Genomic DNA, 20,626 nt, shown 5'->3' on the forward strand with positions numbered 1-20,626 from the left:
AAAAAAAAAAAAAAAAAAAAAAAAAAGAATTTAATAAAATTAAGCCTTCTTCCTACCATACAACCCAGCAATCCCACTACTGGGCATATACCCTGAGAAAACCATAATTCATAAAGAGTCATGTACCACAATGCTCATTGCAGCACTATTTACAATAGCCAGGACATGGAAGCAACCTAAGTGTCCATAGACAGATGAATGGATAAAGAAGATGTGGCACATATATACAATGGAATATTACTCAGCCATAAAAGGAAACAAAACTGAGTTATTTGTAGTGAGGTGGATGGACCTAGAGTCTGTCATACAGAGTGAAGTAAGTCAGAAAGAGAAAAACAAATACCGTATGCTAACACATATATATGGAATCTTTAAAAAAAAAGGTTATGAAGAACCTAGGCACAGGACAGGAATAAAGATGCAGATGTAGAGAATGGACTTGAAGACATGGGCAGGGGGAAGGGTAAGCTGGAACAAAGTGAGAGAGTGGCATGGACATGTATACACTACCCAATGTAAAACAGATGGCTAGTGGGAAGCAGCCACATAGCACAGGGAGATCAGCTCGGTGCTTTGTGCCCATCTAGAGGGGTGGGATAGGGAGGGTGGGAAGGAGCTGAAAGAGGGAAGAGATATGGGGATATATGTATATGTATAGCTGATTCACTTTCTTATAAAGCAGAAACTAACACACCATTGTAAAGCAATTATACTCCAATAAAGATGCTAAAAAAATAAAGCATTCTTCAATCAGCTACAAGGGATGATAAATTGACAAATCTGGCTATACTGTCTATTGAAGGTGACTATACAAACAGGATAAATTTTGTCTGTCATTGAGAAATTTGCAGAAGACTCAAAAACAGAAACTATGAAGTTATTATTCATTACTGCAACACACTAATATTTAGGTGAGTTTTTTCATCTTTTCCCATAAATACCTTCATGTAATTAAAAATACCAATCCATTATTTAAAAACTTTTTGGCCTATATTAAAATCTTTTTTAAAACTTTCATAATTATATGTGAAGTGAAATAAAGACTATTTCACTGGCCATTATTATTATTCATTCCATTTCAGGATTATTACTGAAAATAATTTTTCTTGTACGGAGGAGAGAAGTGTTTAAAAAAATTATCTGCTCTGGATGTTAAATATGCCTTGGTAAGGGTATCCAGATTATATTCCTAAACAACATAAATGGAACCTGAGACTCTGGTTTTACGCAGGCGTTATTCTCTGCCAAGAAGACGAAGACATGGGAGGATAAACAAAACTGGATTGCTAGCAGGAAGACAGGCGGACTTAGAGTGACAAGCTTGACCCTTTGTTCCTAGGTCCAGATCAAAAACCGCTGCCTTGAGCGCGGGGACCAATCTGGCTGTTTTCATGGAGACGGCGGGAGCGGCTGGTTGCACAGGATTCCCGGCGCCTCTGTTGCGTCATTTCCCACCGCCAGCCCTTGGCTCCGTCGCCCCAGCCCGCGCTAGTTGGGAGGGTGAGTGTCTAGTGGGAACCTGAGTAGTAGTACGCTTTGCCCTTTCGGAAAAGCTTTCTATGGAAATGCCCCACTGTCAGTTGTGAGGCTGCGGCACCACAACGCTCCGGATAGAGTCGTGGGAGTGTCTGGATGGATAGCTACGTATCCTGGCAACCGCCTGGCCTCCAGGTGAAGTCTCGAGTCCTATCGCCAATGCTGGGGTTTGTTCCAGGCAAGTGTGCACATCAAGGCCTTTCTTTAGCACTTGTCTGCCTTTTCCGTTCTGTTTTTCCTCGTAGGTTTCCCCATTGTGGGATCTGTGTTGCTCCCTGTTCAAGAGATCGGTTGGGACACACTCAGGATGACTGTTTCTGCCAGAGTGGTTTTGGGGACTCATGCTTTTTCTTTAATAACAACGTCATGCACCTACTTTACATCCTTAAAATGGGTTCTATAAAAATAATTTGGCTATTCTTGTTACCTCCCGGAGTAAGTAGGACTTGGTTGGGGATGAAGGCTGCAGTATCCTTTCTCGAGCTGCAGAGTGAAGGTCCTCTTCACAGAGATTCATTTTTTGTGTTGGACACTTCTCATTGTTTCTTTTAATCTCCAGGTCCCAGAGCCATAGAAATAAAGTGCTTCTTCAGAGTGAAAGCATTTTCCCCCAAATGGAATAGGAATTATCAGAGAGCAGCACATATAGAAAGGGCAAGTATTTGTTTCGTGCAGCTTTTGTGTATTAAAGTGTGTGTAACGGGTTATAAAACGTATTACTGTGTGGTCAAAAGTAGACGCTGACTTACAACGAACTATATGCCATATAGGAGGACAAAGGAGACAGGTGAGACACAGAGAACTCCCTTTGTCGGGAGATAACCTTTGACCCGAGATTTTCAGATGGACAAAGTCCTCTGGTGCTAAGGAATGCTCTCAATAGCCTGCCGGGAAAGATTAGCATTTAGATGGTGGCACAGTATCTGAGGATCAGAGAAGCTATAGTGACTAGTGTTTTTCAAACTTGGGGACCATTGTGAGTTATGAAATCAATCCAGTGGCTTGCAAACGGCGTTTTAAAAAAGAAAGAAAGAAACAGAATAGCAAATATGTATACCAGAGTAGCTTATACACAAAATAAGAGTAACAGCAAACATGTATAGTAGGAATAATTATTGTTTTGTGAAATTTTGGCTCAGACACACCATACACACATAGAGGCAAGTTTGTAGTAGTTGCAAAGTAAAATGTATTTCTGAATGGAAAGAAAGTACTTCACTAGTAGACGATTAAACTGAAATGCTTGAGGGTTATAGATGAGAATAAAGGGAAAGATGCTGGTATTCTCAGAATGAGTAAACACAGCCATTTCAAGGATTGTGGTAGAAGTAAGGGACTCGGAAACTGAGATTCAAGGAAAGAAAAGTAACTCTATCCTTAGGGATTGAAGATAGATACTGTTGGCTTGTGCCGGTAAGAATGTATCATACTTTATTTCTTTTTCAACTCTTCTGTGTCGGTCACTCAGCCACTAAACCAGGAAAGGGAAAAAACTTAGAAGAATGTTAGAGATAATCATATATAATTTTTAGGATTATTTTCCTTCTTCCTGCCCCCCTCCCTTCTTTCTCTTTTTGCCCCCTTTTGGGGGCAAAAAGTATGTCTTAGGAGAAGGAAATTATCCTCCTTATTAATCTTATATTTTAAAAAAATTATGGAAAGATCCAACCACACAAAAGTATAGAACTTTGTACAGTTAGCCCCTTAATTTAAGTTGGTATGATGACTTTGGAAATAAGTTTGGTATTAACTAAATTGAAGATACATATGTTATGAGCCCATAATTCCCTTCCCAGGTAAATTGTCAGCAGTAATACATACACAAGTGTCCTAAATCATGTACATGAATGTTCATAGCTGAATAATTTATAGTAGCCAAAAACTGAAAAGAACTCAAATATCAAAAAAAAGATACAATGGATAAATAAATTGTGGTATTGAATACTACATCCACCTTTTTTTGTTTTTTAACATCGACATTTTTTTTTTTTTTTTTTTTTTTTTTTGTGGTACGCGGGCCTCTCACTGTTGTGGCCTCTCCCGTTGCGGAGCACAGGCTCCCGACGCACAGGCTCAGCGGCCATGGCTCAAGGGCCCAGCCGCTCCGCGGCATGTGGGATCTTCCCGGACCGGGGCACGAACCCATGTCCCCTGCATCGGCAGGCGGATTCTCAACCACTGCGCCACCAGGGAAGCCCAACATCGACATTTTTAAAGAGTGAAGGTCAGTTGCTTTGTAGAATGTTCACAATTAAGATTTGGCTAGTTATTTTCTTATGATTAGATTATGATTAAGCATTGTTGGCATGAGTACCACATATGTATCCCCCATTGTATCACATCAGAAGGTACATTAAGTCACTTTGTCCCACTATTGGGTAAGTTTGATCACTTAGGTTGAGGCGGTATCTGCATAATGATAAGGTACATTTCTCCCCTCTTATCAATATTTTTATGTCCTCAAGAATTCTTTTAAAAATTCAACATATTATATGCATTACTGTCATAATTCTTTTGATTCTCAAATTATCCAAAATTTTGCTAATGGGAAGACCTTTAAGTCAGCTTCTGTGTCTTTTTGCTGTATTTTCAGAGACCTTCCTTGTTTCCTGGCATAACTGCCTTTCTGCTCACTATGTATTCCCCACCTGAGACTTGGATCAACTACTTCTTCAGGGAGGCCCCTCCACTTTTTCTCAGTTTGTTTGTTTGAATTAGTCCCAAATGAGGTGCACACATTGTGTTTAAGTCTTTCTCTTTTTAAAAGATGAACTTTTAATTCTAAATATTTTTAGATCTATTTAAATTTAAATCTACAGAAAAGTTGTAAAGATAGTATAGAGAGTTCCTGAATACCCCTGACCTAGTTTCCCCTATTGTTAACATCTTATACTACTATGGTATGTTTATCGCAATTAAGAAACCAACACTTGTACATTACTATTAACTAAACACTACACTTTATTAGGATTTCACTGTTTTCCCCTTATGTTCTTTTCCTGTTCCAAGATTCTTTCCAGGATGCCATGTTACATTTACATGTCATGTTTCCCTAGTCTCCTTTGATCTATGCATTTTCCTCAGGCTTTCCTTGTTTTTGATGACCTTGACCTAGTCAAGGTCATCAAGGTCATCAAAAATCCCTCAATTGGGATTTTTCTAATTTTTTTTCTCATGATTAGACTGGGGTTATAGTTTTGGGTACGAAAGGCCACAGAAGTCCCAATCTCATCACATCAAGGATACATTTCATATCAAGGATACATGCTATTAACATGACTTATCACTGATGATATTGTTTTTGTTTTTGTGGTACGCAGGCCTCTCACTGTTGTGGCCTCTCCCGTTGCGGTGCACAGGCTCCGGACGTGCAGGCTCAGCGGCCATGGCTCACGGGCCCAGCCGCTCCGTGGCATGTGGGAATCTTCCCGGACCGGGACACGAACCCGCGTCCCCTGCATTGGCAGGCGGACTCTCAACCGCTGCGCCACCAGGGAAGCCCGATGATATTGTTCTTGATCACCTGACTGAGGTATTATTTACCAGGTTTCCCCACTGTAAAGTTACCTCTCCTTACATATTCTATTCTTTGAAGCAAGTCACTAAGCATAGCCCATAGAAGGAGTGGGAGGAGGGGAAATTTACCTCCCCATCCTGCAGGGGAGAGTAGCTATATAAATTATTTGGAATTCTCTGTAAGGGAGATTAGTTTTTTATCCCCTATTTATTTATTCATTTATTATATCAATATGGATACATTGATATTTATTTTATACTTTGTGTTATAATACAATAGCACAGTATTTTATTGCTCAAATTATTTCAGCTTTGGCCATTGGGTGCTCTTAGGTTGGGTCCTATGTCCCTTTGACATTTCCCCTACTCATTTCCCCATTATTTTTTTTAAACATTTTCTTACTTTCTGTCAATACAAGATGCTCCAGGTTCATCTTGTATTTTCTCTGTCCCAGTCCTGGAGTCAAAAACATAGGGTGTGCTCATTGTCACTGAGGTGTCACTGCTTCTGGGCTCTCTCAGTTGCCAGTGTTAGACTATACTATATATGTATACTAACCAATATATCCATACATATCTATAATTATTTCTGTATCCATCCATATCTATATTAAGATAAAGGTGAATGCATGCTGATGTCTCTGACTCTAATCCAATACCACGTGTATCATTTTAACCTTCCCACTAGCTTGTTTGTAACTTCCCTGCCCAATAGTGAGAAACCTGGCACTCACAGTCTACCATCCATTTACTTATCTGTTCAACTCCAGTGTACATGTACAGCTGTTTCAGAATTTGTTTCTCATATTCCCAAGAGAAACAAATATATAAACTAGAGTGCTATGTGAAGTTAGTTCCTTTTGTCTGAGTCTTACAGTTTCCAGTCATTTCCAGAGATACTTAAATCATTCACCTTATTCTCCATCCTCCTTAGTGAGGTCATGTCATACATTTGTAACACAATTAGGATCTTTTTTCACATCTTACAATCTATCCTAAGATCCCCCAATCTCCTGGTTGGGTTTTTAAAAATTCTAATTTATTGAAGTTCATTCTTTATGTTGTAAAGTTGTTGGTTTTAAAAACTGCATAGTTTTGTATATCCAAACTACAATATGATACAGGTTAGTTCCATCACCCTAAAAACTCTTCTGTGCTTCCCCTAGTCAAATACCTTCCTCTCCCCAAACTACTGGCAACCACTGATCTGTTTTCCATCCCTCTAGTTTTGCCTTTCTAATAGAACGTCATTAATAGAATCATGTAGTATGTAGCCTTTTCAATTTGCTTCTTTCAATTAGCAAAAAGGATTTAAGATTCATCCATATTGTGTGAATTAATCTCTCATTCCTTTTTGTTGGATAGTATTGGATCCACAGTAGTTGGACGTACACCATTTGTTTATTCATTTACCTGTTGAAGGACATCTTGATTGCTTTGAAATTTTGAAGATTATTTATAAAGCATTTATAAACATTTGCATGCAAATTTTTGTGTGGGTTATGCCACTCTTGTTTTATTGGGGTAAAATTCACATAACAAAATTTAACCATGTAAGTGTATAATTCAGTAGTTTTTAGTATATTCACAATGTTGTGCAACCATCACAGCTATCTAATTCCAGAACATTTTCATCACCCCAAAAGAAGCTTTGTACACACTGAGCAGTCACTCCTCATTCCACCCTTTCCCCAGCCCCTGATCTCTTTTGTCTATGAATTTGCCTATTCTGAACATTTCACATAAATAGTCATACAATATGTGGCTGTTTGTGTTTGGCTTCTTTCACTTTCAAGGTTCACACATGTAACATTTATTAGCACTTCATTTCTTTTTAAGGCTGAATAATATTTCATTGTGTGTATATACCACATTTTGTTTATCCATTAATCTGTTGATGGGCATTTTAATTTTTCCCACTTTTTCCTATTATGAATAATGCTGCTATGGAAATTCATGTATAAGAATTTGTTTGAATGTGTTTTTGTTTGTTTATTTGTTTGCTTTTTTTAAACATCTTTATTGGAGTATAACTGTTTTACAATGGTGTTAGTTTCTGCTTTACAACAAAGTGAATCAGTTATACACATACATATGTTCTCATATCTGTTCCCTCTTGCGTCTCCCTCCCTCCCACCCTCCTATCCCACCTCTCTAGGTGGTCACAAAGCACCGAGCTGATCTCCCTGTGCTATGCGGCTGCTTTCCACTAGCTATCTATTTTACATTTGGTAGTGTATATATGTCCATGCCACTCTCTCACTTCGTCACAGCTTACCTTTCTCCCTCCCCATATCCTCAAGTCCATGCTCTAGTAGGTCTGTGTTTTATTCCCATCCTACCCCTAGTCTCTTCATGACATTTTTTTTCTTAGATTCCATATATATGTGTTAGCATACAGTATTTGTTTTTCTCCTTCTGACTTACTTCACTCTGTATGACAGACTCCAGGTCTATCTACCTCATTACAAATAACTCAGTTTCATTTCTTTTTATGGCTGAGTAATATTCCATTGTGTTTGCTTTTTTGTTTTTCAGTTTTCTTGGGTTTATGCCTAGGAGTAGGACTGCTGGATCATATGGTACCTCTATATTTAAATTTTCAAGGAAATGTCAAACTTTTCCACAGCAGCTGCACCATTTTACATTTCCACCAGCAATGTATAAGGGTTCAATTTCTCAACATCCTTATCAATATTTGTTGAAAATCAAATTGTTTTGAGTATCGTTGTCCTAGTGGGTGTGAAATGGTATCTTGTGGTTTTTATTCACATTTGCCTAATGACTAATGGTATTGAGCGTTATTTTATATGCTTATTGGCTATCTGCATGTCTTCCTTGGCAATATGACTATTCAGATCCATTGCCTGTTTTAAAAATTGGGTTGTGTTTTTGTTGCTGGGTTATAAGAGTTCTTTGTGTATTCTATATACTAGACCCTTTTCAGATATATTATTTGCAGATATTTTCACCCATTATGTGGGTTGTTTTCACGCTTTTCGTAGTGTCCTTTGATCCACGAATTTTTAAATTTTGATGAAGTCCAACTTATCTATTTTTTTTCTTTTGGTACTTGTGCTTTTGGTGCCATATTTAAGATAATTGCCTGATCCAGTGTCCCAAAGATTTATAGTTACATTTCCTTTTAAGAGTTTTAATTCTTACATTTAGGATTTTGATCAATTTTGAGTTAATTTTTGAATATGTGGGCATAGGGGTCCAAATTCATTCTTTTGGATGTGGATTTGTTGAAAAAGTGATTCCCCAAAGTGACTCCCCATTGAATGGTCTTGAAGCCCTTGTCGAAAATCAATTGACCATAGTCACATAGGTTTATTGACTCTCACTTCTGTTCCACTGACTTGTGTTCATACCACACTATTTTGATGAATGTAGCTGTGTAGTAAGTTTTGAAATCGGGAAATGTCAGTCTTATTTTGTTCTTTTCAAGATTGCTTTCCCTATTGGTGTCCCTTGCAATTCCATATGAATTTTAGGATCAGTTTGTCCATATCTGCAAAGAAGGCAGCTAAGATTTTGAATCACTGAGTCTATACATCATTCAGGGAATATTGCCTTTAAAACAATATCGTGTCCCAGTGCATAAGCACCTGAGATTTTCCCATTTACTTTGATCTTTTGTTTTTCTTTTCTTTCTTTCTTTCTTTATTTTTGGCCGCATTGGGTCTTTGTTGCCGCCCAGGGGCTTTTCTCTAGTTGCGGCAAGAGGGGGCTACTCTTCGTTGCGGTGCGCGGTCTGCTCCTTGCTGTGGCTTCTCTTGTTGCAGACCACAGGCTCTAGGCACACAGGCTTCAGTGCACACACGCTTCAGTAGTTGTGGCACGCGGGCTTAGTAGTTGTGGCTCGCGGGCTCTAGAGTGCAGGCTCAGTAGTTGCAGCACACGGGCTTAGTTGCTCCACGGCATGTGGAATCTTCCCTGACTAGGGCTCAGACCAGTGTCTCCTGCATTGGCAGGCGGATTCTTAACCACTGCGCCACCAGGGAAGCCCTACTTTGATCTTCTTTAATTTCTTTCAATAGTGTTTTATAGCTTTCATTGTAAAATTTGTGCACTTCTTTGGTTAAATGTATTCCTAAGTATTTTTTTCTTTTTCATACTATTATAAATAGAATTGTTTTCTCAATATTATTTTTGAATTATTCATTGTTAGTATATAGAAATACAACTGAGTTTTGCAAATTGATCTTTCAATTTTATCTTACCCTGCAATTTTGTTGAACTTGTTTGTTGGAATAGTTTGTGTGTGTGTGTGTGTGTGTTGTGTGTGTGTGGATTCTTTAGGGTTTTAGATATAAGATTGTGTCATCTGTGAACAGAGATAGTTTTACTTGCTCCTTTCCAATCTGGATGCTTTTTTTTTCCCTTTCTTTCTGAATTGCCTTGGCTAGAGCTTCCAGTACAGTGTTGAATAGAAGTGGTAAGAATGGACATCCTTGTCTTGTTCCTGATCTTAGGGGGAAAACGTTCAGTCTTTCACTGTTAAGTGTGATGTTAGTTGTGGTTTTTTTCATAGATGCCCTTAATTACGCTGAGGAAGTTCCCTTCTTTTCCTAGTTTGTTGTGTTTTATATATATATATATATATATATATATATATATATATATGAAAGGGTGTTGGATTTTTGTCAAATGCTTTTTCTACATCTATTAAGATGAACTAGTGGTTTTCCCCCTTCATTCTGTTAATAAGGTATATTACACTGATTTTTTTATGTTGAATCATCCTGCATTCCTGGGATAAATTTCACTTGGCTGTGGTATGTAATATTTTAAATATGCTACTGAATGCAAGTTACTAGTATTTTGTTGAAGATTTTGACATCTGGATTCATAAGGGATATTGTTAGGTAGTTTTGATTTTTTTGTGATGTCTTTTTCTGTCTTTAGTATTAGGGTAATATTGGCCTCATAAAATGAATTAGAAAGTGTTCAGTCTTCTTATATTTTTTTTGAGTCATTCCTCCATGAAGCCACCTGACAGGTAAAAACAAAAAAAACCCCCACAATTCTTTGTGGATGAGGTCTATTCTATTCCCTCTGGTAATAGTACCTGTGCTGAAAATGGGAGCTGTTATCTTCAAGGCCACTGCCAAACTAGGGAGTGTAGAATGGGACCAGTTAAAATGCCATAAAGCTCACTGTTCTTACTAAGATTCAGATGATTTTCCTTGATTATTAAGCATTCCAATGGCTGCTGCAAGTTTTGGTTAATTTCTAGAATTTTAAAACAGTTGATTCTGACGTTTTTTCCAGAATTGCGATTGTTGCTTTTGTGGAGGGACAGACTTTTGGATTTCTTTACTCTGCCATTTTCTCACAATCTCCTTTCTTTTTTTCCCCATGCCATTTTGTTTGTTTGTTGTTGTTGTTGTTGAAGAAACAGGGTCATTCATCATGTAGAATTTCCTACATTTTGGATTTGGATAATTACATAGTGGTATCATTCTTTTTTAAACAATTCTATCTTCTGTAATCTCTGCAAGCTGATGGTTATATCTAAAGGCTATATTTAGATTTTGATTCAATTTTCTGACAAGAATACTGATACCTGTGGCCTTGTCCTTCTTTTTGCATCACACCAGGAGGCATATGATGGCTTGATGTCCCACTGTTTTGCTCGTCAATCTGATTTATATATAATAAAGGTTCCTGTCAACCTTCCCCTAATAGTTTAACATCTTTTAAAAGTTTGGAATCCTGGTGTCCTCTACAGAGTACTGTTCAGTAAATGTTTGCAGTTGTGTTTCTGCCCACAGGTTTTCTGGATAGAGGCCTCAGCTTGGAACTTCAGAGGTTGAAAGTACAGCTCAAATGCCTGAGATGGAGGTGAGCCTCCAAAGAAATTGCATCTTTAAAGAGAATTTGCAGTCTGATAAGAAGCTTTAGCTTCCAGCTCCTTTCAGACATCTTCTGAACCCCTGTGTGGAGGAAAAGCTAGTTGTGCAGGATCAATCAACAGACAAACTTGACCCAGAGGTCTTTAGAGCATAGGCACTGGCAAGATCAAAGAAATGGTGAAATTACTTGTGCTGAAACAGTTTCAGATCCTCCTGAACAAGGAGTTTAAAATTTGTCTCAAAACTCTGAAAATAATGAAGATTGTGTCTCTGGAGGATTTAACCCAAATGAGGAAGAAATAAGTATGGCTTATAGAAAAAAACGTACTAATGCAATAAGCTTAGAAGAAGGCAGTCTGCAAAGTAAAAGTAGGAAACATAAGTTTTCCTTACCCTTCTTTAGGTACAGAGTCAATCCTAGGTAATTTTATTTTCTATTACTGCACAAACTTTCCAACAAGAGTGAAAAGGGCAAAAATCAGCCAGCATCTTATAACACATCAAGTGTATTTTCCATGTTTCTTTCCACTCCCTGCCTAGATAAATGCATACATTTTACTCAATTATAATTGTAGAATAGTCACAATAATTGCTTCAGACATTTTCATTCTATCACAAGCATTTTATATGTTGGTTGTGTAGTTTTCATAATTATTTTGATAGAGGTGGGCTGTTCCCTCGAGATGCCATTTTAATACTTTGTAAATTTTATTTCTTTTTATGGCATATTTAGATTGTTTGGAATTTTTTATATTTTAATGCTTTCTGCAGGGATCATCTTTTAACCTGCAATTTGTTTTTGTTTTTAAAAGATTCTGTTTAGTAAAAAATGATTCTCTTATAACTAGTTGTTGAGAGTACTATTACTGCAACAAAATGCTATATGATTCTGTGGTATGAGGGGTCTAATTACTTTCCAAAAAGGATATAACACTTTATACTACATGAACACCTTACTGAGGTAAAGTTTCTCCTTAATATTTTCATCTTCCTTTTTGTATCTGATTGTCACCTCTTAGTGTTCCCTGCCCAGGCATCCTATGTCCTCATGCTTCCCTCTCTGTTCCTGCCCCCTATAGCATCCAGATAACTGTTACCAGCAACCCACTCTAATAACAGAGATAGGAATTCCTTTCTCTGAAACTTAGGAATTGGGAGTTATATCTGTCCTGTTGCTTCCTTTGATAGCTTTCTTTGGAGAGAAGGTAGGGGCCACATCTATTGTTCTGAGGGACTTGCTGTTCAGTAGTTTGTCTTCAGTACTCCATGTTCTTTTGACATCTCTGTCTTCCCAGGATTCTTCCTTCCCTCAAAATGGAGCCCAGAGGAGAGAGGCTGGCTACCATGCATCTAACTGCAGGACACCAGGTAAATATGAGTTTATTCCCATCAGAAATGCCATTCCAGTGTTCAGAGCATTAACACATTTTATCCCCTCACCTTAAAATTTATGTTCCCATATATATACTTCTGAAATCAAATCTAAAGTTATTTGACTTATTGTAGTAAATGATAGGTTCTGTAGAAAAAGCTCCCTCTCAACAGTACCATTCTCTAGTAATCACCTCTTCAAGTCATTGGTTTATTTATCCATCCATTAAACATTTTGTGTTAGGTTCCTGTTGCTGCATAACAAATTACCACACATTTGGCAGTTGAAAACAACACCCATTTATTATCTCATATTTTTCTAGGTCAGAAGTCAGAGCAGGGCTCAACTGGGTTCTCTGTTCAGGGTTTAATACAGTCTGAAATCAGGATGTTAGCTGGAACCACAATCTCATCTGAGGCTTGAGATCCTCTTCTAAGCTCATTTAGTTTGTTAGCAGAATTCAGTTCCTTATGTGTAGGACCCATTTTCTTGTTGGCTGTTGGCTGGTCATTGTTCTCAGCAACTAGAGGCTGTCCTTTGGTCCTAGCCACATGGCCCTATCACAGTGAGGCAGCTTGCTTCTTCACAGCCAGAAGGAGAATCTATCCAGTCTGCTACCATAGAGTCTTATATAATGTAACCTAATCAAGGAAATGACTACCCCACCATAGTCACAGGAGTTATGCACACTCAAAGGGAGGAGATTATACAGAGTTAATACCACAGGAGTGGGAATCTTGGAGCTATCTTAGAATTCTACTCAATGGAATATATGCAAAAGTGTCAGGTGGCAGCTTCTGGGAAACTTTCTGAAGAAATGGCTGATCTTTGCCCTTCTTTATCCCTTCTGTTCTCCTTATAATCTTGGAGTATGAGGTCAAGTTTATACATGATGTACAAACAAGATAGAAGAGCCTGGGTCCCTGACACTTTGGAATGCCATGATTGCCCTCACCACCTGCCTAGACTCTTGTGTGGTCCATGGTTATAAAACCCCACTGTGTGCAAAACAGTGTCACCTTGAGATTGTAGAGAACAGATTGGGAGAATGTAGATGGCTGTGATGAGGAGAGACTGCCAGCCATGAAATTAGTCAGGAGACTCACATAATTTAGGCATGAAGACCTATATTTTAAGCTCAGATGCCTTCCCACAGTTATTATACATATGCATGTTTCAAATGGGCTAGGGATTGGGGGAAAGAGAGCCTCCTTACCAAATGAAAAGAAACCCTGAAAATTTCTAAACTAATTAGCCAACTCTCTTCAAGCTTGAAACTTAGGTGGTCCTACAGAGCAGGAACATATGCAGCATATCTCACTGTGCTCACCACATTCCCCAGAATCCCCTAACAAAAGGCAGGTACCTGAAGGTGACATTGTTTTGCACATGGTGTACCACATAATTTTATACTAGGGGCATTTGTCACTATTCAGGAAGCCTGCTACTTTCATTTAAAGAAATGTTTACTCAGATTGGATTTCCTGAGTCTGGTATTGAAAACACCAGCAGGAGGTGATATTCTCACTCTACTGTAAAAAGTGAAATAAGTGCCCAAACATCTCTGAGTAATTGCTTTGCCTCCAGCTTTCCAGTATTCTCTCCCCCACCCCACTACCCGCAACCCCAGTCATTTCCTTGAAAATGGCATGACCATTTTCCTTTTTTCTGGTCCATCTGTCTAACTTCTGATGATGCTTCCCACTACATCACCTCCCTTCCTTCTCTCACATTTTGAATTATGTATATAGATTGATGTGGCCCCCTTTCATACCGTTCTTGTCCTATGTATATCTTTTTTCCTTCCTCATCCCTCTGTGATGTTAAATGCAAAAACATATTTCAGAGTGTAAGAGCCATATATATCTGTGGACATATTTTCATGATATCACTTCACCTTCACCAGTTTCCTGTCACTCAGCACAAGACACGTACATTTAAAAAATTTTCTTTCAGGCTGAGAAAATAATCTGGAGACCAAAAAGTCTATTGAAAACCAGGATGTTTCTGAATACGACCGCCTTGGGAGCAATAATGAAAAGACCTACCAAAGATGGTCCCTGAAACCTAAACTTGAGAGAAGAGGGGGAATGTAAAGAATAGGTTGGACAGCCAAGAGAGGAAGACCAGCAGAGTATGGGATCAGATGTCAGTTGCCAGCAAGAAAATACTCAACAAAGAGAGGGGCCAGGCAAAAAGAAAATTTGCAAGAATATATCCTATTATACAACAAAAATTCCTATAGGAAAGAGACCATATAAGTGTAATATGACTGAAGATATTTTCAAACAGAATACAGAACTAATGAAACATAAAATGTGCAGTGTAGAGAAACAATACAAATGTAAGGAATGTTTGAAAACTTTCAGTTACTATTCTTTGCTTAATAATCATCCAAAGAGTCACCCTTTATCTTCTCATTTTGGAGAGAAATCTTCTGAATGTAATAGTTGGAAAATCTTCAGTGAGAATGTAACCTTTACTCAGCATGAGAAAATCCACAGTGGAGAGAAACCCTTCAAATACAATGACTGTGTGAAAACTTTCAGCAGGAGTTCTCTTATTAAACATCAGAGAGTGACTCCTCTGGTGGGCCAGTGGTAAAGAATCTGCCTTACAATGCAGGGGATGCAGGTTCCATCCTTGGTCAGGGAACTAAGATCCCACATGCCCCGGGGCAACTAAGCCTGTGTGCCACAACTACTGAGCTCGCACGCCTCAACTAGGTCCCACATGCTGCAAACTACTGAGCCCATGCGCTCTGGAACCTGTGTGCCACAACTACAGAGCCCATATGCCCTGGAGCCTGCGTGCCACAACTAAAGAAGAGAAAACCCATACACCACAACTAGGGAGAAGCCCACACACTGCAACGAAAGATCCCGCATGCCTCAGCGAAGATCCCACATGCCACAACTAAGACCCAACACAGCCAAAATAAAATAAAATAAATAAATAAATCTTAAAAAAAAAAACCAAACACATCAGAGAACTCACACTGGTGAGAAACCCTATGAGCATAATGAGTGTGGGAAGTCCTTCAGCCAGAGCTCATCACTTATTAAACATAAAAGAATACACACTGGAGAGAAACCCTCTGAGTGCAAAGTTACAATGTAAGAAAGCCTTCTGAAATTGGTCAGCTCTTATTCAGCATCACAAATACACACTGGAGAGAAACCATATGAATATAATGAATGTGCGAAAGGCTTTGGCCAAGGATCATCCCTGACTTATTATCAGAGGACTCATAATGGAGAAAAGGTCTTTAAATGTGTTGATTGTGGGAAGGCTTGCAGAGACCACTCTGCTCTCAGAAGTCACTACAGAACTCACGCTGGAGAGAACCCGTACAGGTGTAATGCATGTGAGAGAGCCTTCGGCCAGAGTTCACACCTTACCATACATCAAGTAATCCACATCTGTGAAGTCTATGACTTCTTGAGAGAGTGAGCCAGGCAGAAGATGTTTGTCTTTTATTTAGCTTGAGATGTCAAACACAGCGTCACCTCGGCTTCATTCTGTTTCTTAGAAGCGAGTCACTAAGCCCAGCCTATAGTCAAGGAGAAGGCAATCAGACTCCACCTTTTGATAAGAGGAGTGCCAAAGGATTTGTGGAAATATATTTTTTTAAAACTACAGCAACCAACTTTATTAGAAATTAGGAAAATGCAAGTTATCCTATAATTAAATACTACTGATCTTCCACCAGAATTACTAAAATTAATATGACAAGAAGTACTATTTGGCAAGGATGTGACGTATAAGACCTTTCATTACCACTATTGTTTAAACTGATACAACTACTTTAGAAAACAGTTGGATTCTATCTAGTAAGTTGAAGATACACATACCCTATTATCCTAGATATATACCCAAGAGAAATATGTGCACAAGGAGATTTGTATAAGAATGTTCATAGTAGTATTGTTTGTATAGCCAAGAACTGGAAACAACCTGAATGAACCTTTACAGTAAATTGGATAAATAATGTTGAATACTATTCAACAATTGACAATGAACAGATCAGAGCTACACACAAAAATGTGGATGAATCTTACAAGCATAATTTTGTGAAAAGAAAACACAAAAGAAACATTTAGTATGATTATACTTATATAAATTTAAAAACCACAAAATTATGATACATTGTTTAGGGATGTATGTGTAGATGGTAAAATGTATTAAGAATGTAAAAAAATGATTACCATAAAAGTCAGGATTGTGGTTTTCTTGGGGGATAAGAAGAGTGTGGAAGGCAGGGTGAGTGGAAGGGACATACTGAAGGCTTCTGGAGTGCAGCAATGCTCTTTTTTTTTTTTCTCCTGAGTAATGGTTAAATGGGTGTTCAATTTATAATTAATTGTTAAGTTGTAGAAATAAGGTTTTATTTACTTCCCTGTATGTTTTATTTTGCAACAAAATGTAAAACTAAGCAAAGACAAACAAGGAAGCTTTCTATGTTATCAATGTGTAAAGATTTCCAAAATATATTGAGGTATCAAAAGCAAGACCCAGAACATATGAATCTATATATTTACATGCAAGTGGACAAAGAAACTACAGAAGGTTAAGCAACAAATTAATAATAGTAGAAACCTGTCGAAGGTGGAGAAAAGAGAAGGAACCAGGTAGTAAAGAACTCCCTCTTTGTTCACAACAGGAGCCACTTCACATAAAACCTGAGGTGCTCAATCAGTAAAATGCCTTTAAAATGGTTTTGTAGAAAGGAAACAAAAATTAATGTAAAATTGTGTCAAAGGGAAAAAAAGGAGAGGGGAGGAGGTGGGGATTAACATATACATGCTACTATATATAAAATAAATAATCAACAAGGACCTACTGTATAGCACAGGGATCTCTACTCAATACTATGTAATAACCTATGTGGGAAAAGAATCTGAACGAAGAATAGATATATGTATATGTATGACTGAACCACTTTGCTGTATACCAGAAACTAACACATTGTAAATCAACTATACTCTAATATAAAATTTTTTAAAAGTTTAAATTAGGTGAGAGATTGATAGACCTTCTAGTATGATAGCAAAGGAAATAGTAAAACCTGGTTGAATTATGGATATATTTTGAAGGTGGAGCTGATAGATGAGATGTAAGATCTGAGCAAAAACAAAGATTCACAGATAACTGCACAGATGGAGTAGTTGTTTACTGAGATGGGGGAAGATTGGGAAGGAGAAAGTTTGGGGGGAAGATTAGGAATTCAGTCTTTGGCAATGTTAAGTATAAAATACTTGTCGAGAAGGCAGCTGCATATGTGAATTTGGAGTTTGAAGGAGCAGTCCAAGATGGAAAGACATTTGCATATACATGGTATTTAAGGACTGAGCCCTGAGCGTGCAAATGTAAGATTCATACAAGAGATAGTTATAATACAACATGTAATAAGGACTATTAATAAGATTGAAATAACTTCAGGGATCTTGGGTGTATTCTAGGGCTTCCCTGGTGGCTCAGTGATTGAGAGTCCACCTGCCGATATAGGAACACGGGTTCGTACCCCAGTCCGGGAAGATCCCACATGCCGCGGCGTGGCTGGGTCCGTGAGCCATGGCCGCTGAGCCTGCGCGTCCGGAGCCTGTGCTCCGCAATGGGAGAGGCCACAACAGTGAGAGGCCCGCGTACTGAAAAAAAAAAAAAAAAAAAAAAAAAAGATACATTTGGCTGTGGCACAGTGCTCCGGGGTGTAAATATGCTCTCCTCTCTGATTCCCATCACGGGAACAATGGGAAGAACTGAATCCTTCAGTAGACGTAGTCTCGTACACGATTTCATGGAGGAGGGAGGAGGACAAATTCCACATTTATATTTCCATTATGTCCTCCATTAAAGGGCCTTTAAATTATTATCTGTTTTTTATGCTTTGATTAATTATGAGCAAGTAGATGCAGATATAGCACAATCCACAAGAAGTATTTTTAATACAGATTTGGGTTCAAAAGAAAAACATCAGATTTCAATGTTTATACCTGTATTTCGTACAGAGAAGCATGGTAGGAAAATCAAGAAGATACTAAATATAAAAAGATGTTGTATTGGAAGAAAATTCTATGAGAGACACGGGATGGAAATAACGAATTCAAGGAAATTAAAGATCAAAGGAAAATCTTTCACAGAAGTTTAACAAGGACTTTCTCTTCTCTCTCTTTCTCAAGAGAGGTTGGTAAGTATTAAATTACTATAGTTTTAAGATTCCTTTGATATAAGTTACTCTATCCTTCAGAAAAATGGAACCTTATGAAGAAAAATGTTACATGTCCACTGAAAAAACAATGTGGGGGGAATATCGAATTTATCAAAATTTTGTTGGGGATTAAGAATGCCCCCAAAGCAATTGAACTGTACAAAGGAGACCTAATAAAAAGGTGAACTTGGAACCTGGGTAGTTCAGTCAGTAGAGCATCAGACTTTTAATCTGAGGGTCCAGGGTTCAAGTCCCTGTCCAGGCGTTATGCACCTGTGTTTCCTTGGGCCAATAGTACTTAAGCTTTTCTCCCAAGACAATTTGGGTTAAACTTTGGTGACTTTTAACCTACCTACAGTGAGAAAACGCCAAGAAGTCAGTTACCTTCAGCCTTAACTACTAGTTGAGATTTGATATTCTGTTCCAAACAAAAGATGATTTTAGCAGTTCTTAATAATATAGACTTCCTGAGGAACACAGTACACAACCCTTACAGCCCATGAAATATAAGAAAACTATCCCTCTAGACTAGGGTGTTTTAGAAAAGGAACTGGAAACCATATTTGTTGAGTAAAGTATTCTCTGGGTCAGGATATAAGTCCTCCACTAAAGCCCTCCACTAAACCGTGGTAACGTCACATTCTAATGATAAACCCAAATGGTAGGGAGTTATTTCACAAATACTGCAGCATTATCTTTAGGTGAAATGCTCACCCTAACCAGAAATATTGGCATACTTTACCATACGTTTCTGCAATTTTGTCTTGTTGTTTGTTGATTGTGCAACTTCTTGCTCAATGGATTGTACTTCTCTTTAGAAATATACATTTCCCCACTCCCCCTCTGTGGAAGGATTGTACTTCTCATGGCATTTGAAGATTATATGATGGTCTACATAGAAAATCCTAAGGAACCTGAAAATAAACAAACAAAAATCCTCCTAGAACTAATAAGTATGTTCAGCAAAGTCACAGAATACGAGATCAAAACAGAAAAATCAATTGTATTTTTATATACTAGCAATAAACATGTGGACACCAGAATTAAAATACAGTACTTTTTTAAAAATAGGACAGGGAACACTTAGATGAAAATCTATCCAGACATGTGAACATGTACATGCTGGAAACAACAAAACTATAAAATTCTGATGAAATAAATCAAAGACCTAAATAAATGGAGAGAGATTCCGTGATTATAAAACTCAACATAACTAAGATGTCAGCTCTCCTGGAAATGATATAGAGGTTTAACATAATTTAACATAATTCCTATCAAGATCCAGGTAAGATTTTTTTGTAGCTATAGACATGACTATTCTAAAATTTATAGGGGAAGACAAATGAGTCAGAATAACTAGAATGATTCTGAAAAACAGGAATAAAGTGGAAGAAAACATTCTTATTATTTCAAGACTTATTATACAGCCACAGTAATAAAGAGTGTACATTTTTGGCAGAGGGACAGATATATGTCGATGAAACGGTATAGAGAATCCAGAAAGCACCACATGCAAGTACATCTAAATTATTTTTTACAGAAGTGCAGAGGCAATTCAGTAGAGGAAGAAAAGTCTTTTCACAAGATTGTGGTGGAGCAATCCATAGGCAAAAGAAGCCAGCTGCAGCCTAAACCTCACACTTTATTTAAAAAGTAACTGAAAATGGTTCATAGATTTAAAATAAAACATAAAACTATAAACCTTTTAGAAAAACTATGAGAAAATTTGGGGGACCTGGGGCTTGGTGGAGAGTTCCTAGACATAACACCAAACACACAATCCATAAAAGACAAATTTGACTAACTGGATTTCATCAAAATTTAAAACTTTTGCTCTGCAAAGGTCTCTGTTAAGAAAATTTAAAAAGCAAGCTAAAGACTGCGAGAAAATATTTGCAAAACACATCTCTGGCAAAGACATATCTAGAATATACAAAGACCTCTCAAAACTCCGCATTAAAACAACACTCAATCCAATTAGAAAATGGGCAAAAAACATTCACCAAAGAGGATATACAAAGGGAAAATAAGCACATGAAAAGATGTTCAATATCACTAGTCATTTAGGAAATATACATTAAGACCATGGTGAGATATCACTACACACCTATTGTAAGAGATAAAATAACAAAT

General features: G+C 37.8%; 1 long non-coding RNA gene and 1 other non-coding gene across 4 annotated transcripts; both read left to right on the forward strand.

Moving 5' to 3' along the window:
* Positions 1-1,447: 1,447 nt before the first annotated feature.
* LOC131763416 (uncharacterized) lies at positions 1,448-19,534 on the forward strand. 3 transcript variants are annotated; one of them, XR_010835132.1, is made up of 7 exons: positions 1,448-1,714; positions 2,096-2,190; positions 3,593-3,760; positions 4,857-5,068; positions 10,833-10,902; positions 12,209-12,281; positions 14,242-17,260. It is a non-coding gene; the product is annotated as an uncharacterized lncRNA (long non-coding RNA). The 3 variants fall into 3 exon arrangements; XR_010835133.1 differs by lacking the exon at positions 14,242-17,260 and adding exons at positions 18,294-18,472; positions 19,312-19,534 and having other exon boundaries at positions 1,473-1,714; positions 2,096-3,760; XR_010835131.1 differs by having other exon boundaries at positions 1,473-1,714; positions 2,096-3,760.
* TRNAK-UUU (transfer RNA lysine (anticodon UUU)) lies at positions 18,686-18,758 on the forward strand. Its single transcript has one exon. It is a non-coding gene; the product is annotated as a tRNA-Lys (tRNA).
* Positions 19,535-20,626: the final 1,092 nt, after the last annotated feature.

This window comes from Kogia breviceps, chromosome 10 (genome assembly GCF_026419965.1).
Source record: "Kogia breviceps isolate mKogBre1 chromosome 10, mKogBre1 haplotype 1, whole genome shotgun sequence".
NCBI classification, from domain to species: Eukaryota; Metazoa; Chordata; class Mammalia; order Artiodactyla; family Physeteridae; genus Kogia; species Kogia breviceps.